The sequence below is a fragment of the Adiantum capillus-veneris genome, chromosome 21 (genome assembly GCF_014529385.1).
Source record: "Adiantum capillus-veneris isolate H3 chromosome 21, ASM1452938v2, whole genome shotgun sequence".
Classification (NCBI taxonomy): Eukaryota; Viridiplantae; Streptophyta; class Polypodiopsida; order Polypodiales; family Pteridaceae; genus Adiantum; species Adiantum capillus-veneris.
Window position 1 is genome coordinate 129866165 of NC_140951.1, and position 6761 is coordinate 129872925.

General features: G+C 43.1%; 2 pseudogenes; both read left to right on the plus strand.

Moving 5' to 3' along the window:
- Window positions 1-2902: 2902 nt before the first annotated feature.
- LOC147431727 (uncharacterized) lies at window positions 2903-3536 on the plus strand (annotated as a pseudogene).
- A 37-nt stretch (window positions 3537-3573) lies between these two features.
- LOC147431728 (uncharacterized) lies at window positions 3574-5651 on the plus strand (annotated as a pseudogene).
- Window positions 5652-6761: the final 1110 nt, after the last annotated feature.

Consider the following 6761-nt stretch of genomic DNA (forward strand, 5'->3'; position numbering starts at 1 on the left):
TTTTTGTCTTTGTTATCACCCTCACACACTTTGAGCAATGTATCCACACACTTTTTGTATTCATTGACTTTTTATAATTGACTTTGTATGTGGTAACTGCAAGATTCTCTCATTTCTTTCATCTGGACGGTTGCATAGCTCCAATTTGATGGGGCAAACATCATTTGATTTTATTGTCTCTGCGATGAACGTGAAGCAATGACATTTATGAATATATCATTGTGTGAAGGATCATGATGGCCTGCTATGGAATATATGGTTTTAATATGAGCACATATCGAAAGCAGAAAGAAATATACAACCATGAGCCCCAGCGGGGAGGGCGGTAAGTACAAGGCAATCAGAGTGAGATCTAAGTCTTAAGGCTTGTGTTTAGGGTCTTTTTGGGAGGGACTTCCTTTGCAAGAACATATGGTGGAACGGTATGAGCAAAGCAATAGCACCATGGGAAAGAAGTGAGTATCTACAAGCACTCCTGCAATAGTTTCAGGCAAAGATGTAGCGTGTTGGCCACTTTTATATTAAAGCATAACAAGGCAAGGATGGGTAAGTAAATCCGAAGAGCAAATGGATAAGTAAATCCATTATTGAGACCAATAGAAATGGAGGGTTTAAGCTTGCGTTCAGAGCATGCTCTTTGGGGGACTAGGCTAAACAAACTAGAGGTGCACGGGAAGCCCTATGAGGTGGGGATGGCAAGATATAGTGTTTTAGAGAAAAGGGCCAAATTTGTTTAGGCTCATTTGTATAACCAATGTACCGCACTTTGCATACGTATTCCTCTGAAGCACCTCATCGTCATAGGTGCCAAGCTCATGGTGAAATTGAAGCAGTTGAAGCATGTAGATTTGAGCTGTAAGAAAAAGAAATCTACTAGTTTTAGTAGCCTCGGTGTTGGGTTAAAAAAGACCCAATTTTGTCCTCAGGTTTAAGGGGCTTCTAAGTTTCCATGTAGCATTTATCATCTTGCCGTGCTGCATTAGTTGACATCATTTTTGAATGTTTAACTGTTTTATTAATTGGAAGGAAACTCTCATGCGAACAAGCTCATGGTAGGCGACTCAACGGAGAAAGAAGGAGATGATGCCATGCATGTGAGTGGGAAACAAAGTTATATCACTTATGAAAGTTTAAAATGTTGAATCTAGTGCATAGTTGGCATAGTTATCTATAATTGATAACTAAGCCTTGCGTGACCACCACCTAAGCGAACATCTTCCCATGATGTTAGATCTTGCCAACACATCACATATCAAAAACTATCGTCTCAACTTCACCCCAACGTTTCCTTCCTTACTCCTACTTCAATCCTAAGTACAACCCGCAGTTAGAGCATTAAATGAATAACGACTGTACCTTTAACTTCACAACTATGCCTGTTAAAAAGGGTAGGCATAACTATTCATTTAATGCTACCAAGAATGAGGCTTAGTTATTAGTTCAAATAATTGATAACTAAGCATGATCACCACCTTAGGTAAGGTTCTCCTCTACAAGTGAACTTAAAAGCTCATTCTTTTAGGGTAAGGGAACCTCGTGACTATTTGACACGACCTTTTGGAGGTGGGATCTACGGCCAACCTTTCAAGGCGATTGAGGGCCGTCGATGGGGTTTAGGAATGAAAAGGGAATCCAGAGGGAATCGGCTGAGGAGGGGCCGTCCACTTGTAGGCCTTGTGACAGCGCGCTCAGTGAGTGAATGGGCTGTGGTGCGTGGGGACCGCGTTTTGGCCTCTCTCTCTCTCACACTCTCTCTCTCTCTCTCACACACACACACACAAGCGTGACGAACGCTAGAGTCCTAGGATTACTTCCGGTTCACAAATGATGGAGATGGTGCAAGAAGGGCTTCAATGTAATCTCTCTCTCTCTCTCTCTCTCTCTCTCTATCATGTCGCAGGCTTGAAGAACGACTCCCCTTCTCTTGCTAAAAGTAAAAAATGGTAATGCTACTAATGCATTACATGAAGTGAAGGCCCTGAGATGAGACAGAATCTTTCATTTTCAGCTGTCACATCATGTACTTGGGGTTCACTTTTGAATTAGCTTTGCATTTTGAGTTTACATGCTTTGCTTTCATTTGAGTTCACTTTTTAGTTCACTTTTGGTTTACTTTGGGTTCACAAAGTGATGAACGGCTCAGATCTTGCCCGCCTCCTGCCCGTCTCCCAACTCCTCCCTCAACCATCGATCCCACCTCCAAAAGGTGGTGTCAAATAGTCCCGAGGCTACCATAGGACACCCGGAGCTCCCCGATCATGTGATCCTCGCAAGCTACAAAAGCTATATATTGGGAGCAGTCTTTTTATTGGCTCCCTTACCCTCTGGACTATTTGACACCACCTTTTGGAGGTGGGATCGATGGTTGAGGGAGGAGTTGGGAGGCGGGCAAGATCTCAAACGTTCATCACTTTGTGAACCCAAAGTAAACCAAGAGTGAACTAAAAAGTGAACTCAAAGTGATATTTAACCAAGTGAACACCAAGGGATCACATGCCTGCAAAAAGTGGCAGGTCCATCATTTCCTCATCATTGGCATTTAAAGCATGGGATACTTACTAATTTGAATAGGTACCTAAAATTTGGTTTCAAATGCTCCTAGTCTCTTTATGCCCATTCACTTAGCCCCTTCACTTTCTCAGCCCACCCTTCTCTCACGCTTCTCCATGAACTATCCACAATGAACTCCACGTGAACTACTTAAAGCCATAATTGTCTTCTTCAAGTGAACCACATGTGATCCCATTGTGAAAAACTGTGCGAATCACAAGTGAACCACATGTGATCCCTTTGTGAACAACTATGTAAGCTTCAAGTGAACATTTTGTGAACTTGGAGTGCCAAGCACCTTCGGTGGGGTTGTACCATTATCCCAAATTTGGCTCAAGCACATAAGGATTTTATGGATTTTGAGACTCAAGTGCAAGATGGGGGAAACCTCCAATGGAATGATGCCCTTTCAAACGGTGGTTCGAGTTCTTTCTCCACTAGTGACGAAGATGATGAGAATTGTAGTGATAGTGAAGAAAGAGTGTATTGTAGTCCATGCACGGATTCGCTTGACACCTCTTTTTTTTTGGCTTGGAGAAACAAGATGGGCTACATGGAATCTCCACGCTTGATCCGTACAAGTATGTGTCTCAGTTTTTTTACTCCTTTTGCCAATTGAGTTATAATTTGATGAAGCTTGCACTTCAAGGAGAACATTCACCAAGCCTAAAGGAATTGCCGGCATGTGACCCAAGTGGCATGCTTGACCTAAAAAGGTGGAGAAGAATGAAAGAAAGATTATGTTTGAGGACAGATGTAGAAGGCTTTTGGTGTTTGTGCACGGTGACTCCCCCAAATTTGAAAATCTCACCCATTGAGGAATGGGAGAGTATTATCATTCGGTGTCATTTTTGTCAAGGCAATAATTCTCACCACACTTATGAAGACACAATTAGAAACTTGAAGGCCTCATGGTATTTGGACATCAAGCAACAAGGGATACCCGTAGCATATGTGAAAGCCCTTGTGGAAAGTTGTGGGTGTGAAAAAGAGACCAATGGTGGCGATGAATGGCACAAATCAATGCGCGTCACCAAAGATATTAAGGATTCCATGAAGCATGAACCTCAAAGTGTTGACATTTTATGTGTGAAGCAAGCTCTAATTGAGACTATGGTTCAACACAAGGTGAAGCTAGTTAAGGTTCGCTCATCTAGAGCCAGAATGGAAGCACAACTACAGTTAACTATGCATGTCATAGAGGAAGAACGGTCTGTAGAAGTGGGACTGTGAAGCGGCTTAGAAGGTCTAAGAGATGTGGTTGTCCTTTCCAAGTGAGAGTTCAATATCGACATGCCTCAAAGATTGCACACATATCCACTTACCCTATTCATGAGGGGCATATACCTGGATCAAGAGAGGATTTGTACCATTTACCCGTACATCCTAATGTTATTGAGTGTTGCATGGAAGATTTATTTGATGTGGGTACAGCAAGAATTGTTGCAAATTTGTCTTTATCTAAAGAGAAGTTGCAGTATGAGCAAACTTCGGCTATTGACCAAGCAATTTATCGCTTTGTTATGATACAAAGGGAAACTTCAATGATGTCTCATCAAATACACAATCAAGGTGACTCAAATTATGTTACAGATTAAGCATTATTGCAATTGTGATATCATAATAACATTGTTTCTTTTGTCTTCACAGGAAAGATTTCTAGAGATGATTGGAGTGCTATGTGGCTCAAGGTTTGCAACTTACAAAGTCGAGGAAAGGTGTGTTATTGCCAGCCGTATATTCCCTCTGCACAAGATCCTAATCAAAGGCCCTTTATTGTTGTTATTCAAGATGAATGGATGCTAGACATGGCCATGAGATTTTTTACACACAGCTCTTGGGCAATAGATAGCACATTCAAGGAAAACGTGTTTGGCCTTCCATTGTATGCTACAATTTTGCCTTATCAAAATGGTATAGGTTTACCAATATGGCTCATGCTATGCACCAACGACACAGGAACTGACCAAGAACGAATCACAATCGAGATAACCCTAAAGACAATTTTCGCAAGAATGAGTAATGTGCGCCCCACATCAATAGTGATTGATAAATCACCAGTGGATCTTGAGGCTATTCATAAGGTGGTGGAGGAGGACCCTTACTGTTGGGTTTATGACGTCCATGGCTCTCGTCAACAAGTTCTTGGTCATATCATTCTATGTTGGTTTCATGCTAAGAAAGCTTGGGTGGAGAACCTTCTTCCAAAGGTATGTAAGAACTCTAACATTTGGTATTCCTATTTGTGGGCTCATGCAACAAAGAAGCTTTGCTTTAGGTACCAAATCAAATGCGCGAACATCTCTACTCTTCCATGTGTGCACTTAGGCATAGTGCCACAGAGACTGATTTTGAGCAATCTTTTCAAGGGCTCCTTCAAACTACTCAGAGTTCACGAGCGTGCAAAGATATGTGACGAATGGTTGGTGTGGGAGCAATTGCCCTTGGCGCAAAAAGTGGCCAAAGTTTGGTCGCATGTTTAATCATGGGAATGTGGATACAACAAACTTGGTCAAGATATTGTGGCAATACATAAAATATACTTTGTTGAATTCCCAAATCAACAGGTCGATCTTGGATTTTATCCATGCCCTTGTTGGTGACTCAAGTAGTGGAACCTGCATGGGGGGGGACTTTATTGGAGTTCTTTAAACAAAAACAAGAAATAGGTAACTATGCCCTTTTTTTAATAAGATCTTGCACCACATAGGTGGCTAATAAGTACAAGGTGTGTTGCAGCGGACTCGGGACACTTTAACAAATATGGATCGTCAAAGCATCAAACCACAAGGTTACGGGAGGGTGAGAAAATCCTACAACTATATGATGAAGATCCTTCCTCTTTGTGCACCATCAATGAGATAACGTTAAATTTTAAAATACGAAGTGGTTCCACTCCAGGAGTATGGTATCATGTAAGCTTGAAAAGCAACTATTGTGATTGTCCTGATTTTGCAAGCCTTTGTAAACACATCTATGCCACACGACTTATCATAGAAAAGCACTTTAAACATTTGTGTGCCATACTTTCAAGATTGGATAGAGATTATGGCCAAGGGATCCAAGAGAGTGTTGAGGATCAAATGTTTGTGAATGATTAGATAGTGGAAGAGTAATGAGGATCAAATGTTTGTGAATGATCCTAATGAGGAGGTTCTTTCTAGTGGCACTACCAATCAACATGAGGTGTTGATATGCTTCAATGATGTTTTGTTGGGGTATAAAGCCCAATGTGGTCGCCCAGGTAAGTGGGCGGGCCGCCAGGTATGTACACATATTCTTTTGTAAGAACTCACTATGCTCTACACATCACAGTAGAGCGAGTTCACCATATCGTCGTGCTCTTCTTCTCGCACTCTCTCTCGCGTCGCACTTCCACTCGTACTCCTTCAACTGGTATCAGAGCTCAGATCGAGTCTCGGGGCAGCACTGCAAGAGGCTAGAGTCACCAGCTCAGATTGGAGTGAAATTCGACAGCGAAGACACGGCCCCAAATCTCGTGGGGGTGCCCGAAGGCCTCGGTGTTGTCAGAATTTCATTCTGAGGTCATCTCGGCCACCGTTCGGCTCCGACAAAGATCTGCGCAGGTCATTTTCGACTACGTGGTCTCAGCGGGTGCAGATCCGACTCTTCAAATTTGGGGTTTTTCGGCCTACGACTGTAGGTGCTGAGGATATCGACACTCCCAGAGTGTTGATTTGTGGTTGTCTACACATCGAAGGACGGCTCATAGTTCTTGGAGGCGTGTCACATACGACACGGGTGAAGGGGATCGGGGAGCACCACAGACGGAGAGTGAGAGACAGAGAGAGAAGGAGACATACGGCAGAGATATGGGTGGGGAGACTCTAAAGAGTGAGCAGCCCCCTATACACTTATGCTATGTATAAGGTATACAAGTCAGTGGGTGCCCAGACTTTGGGCGGCCGGGCAAGGCACAGACGCCTATACCCCAACAACCTCCCACTTAAAGGCGATTGTGCCTTTAAGCAAGGGAACCTAGTCTAAAGACTACAAAAGGTGAGAGAAAACCGCTCTCAACCGATGCCCATTGGCTGGCTGTGATCGTGTGCATCCGACTGTCCTGCTCCCGTGTAAGTCCATACACCACCAGACGTACCGCACACATACTGCAAGTATGTACGCAATACCTGCATATCTCCCTCGTGCACTATGCCATCATCAGTCAACAAACGACTGACAACCCCAAC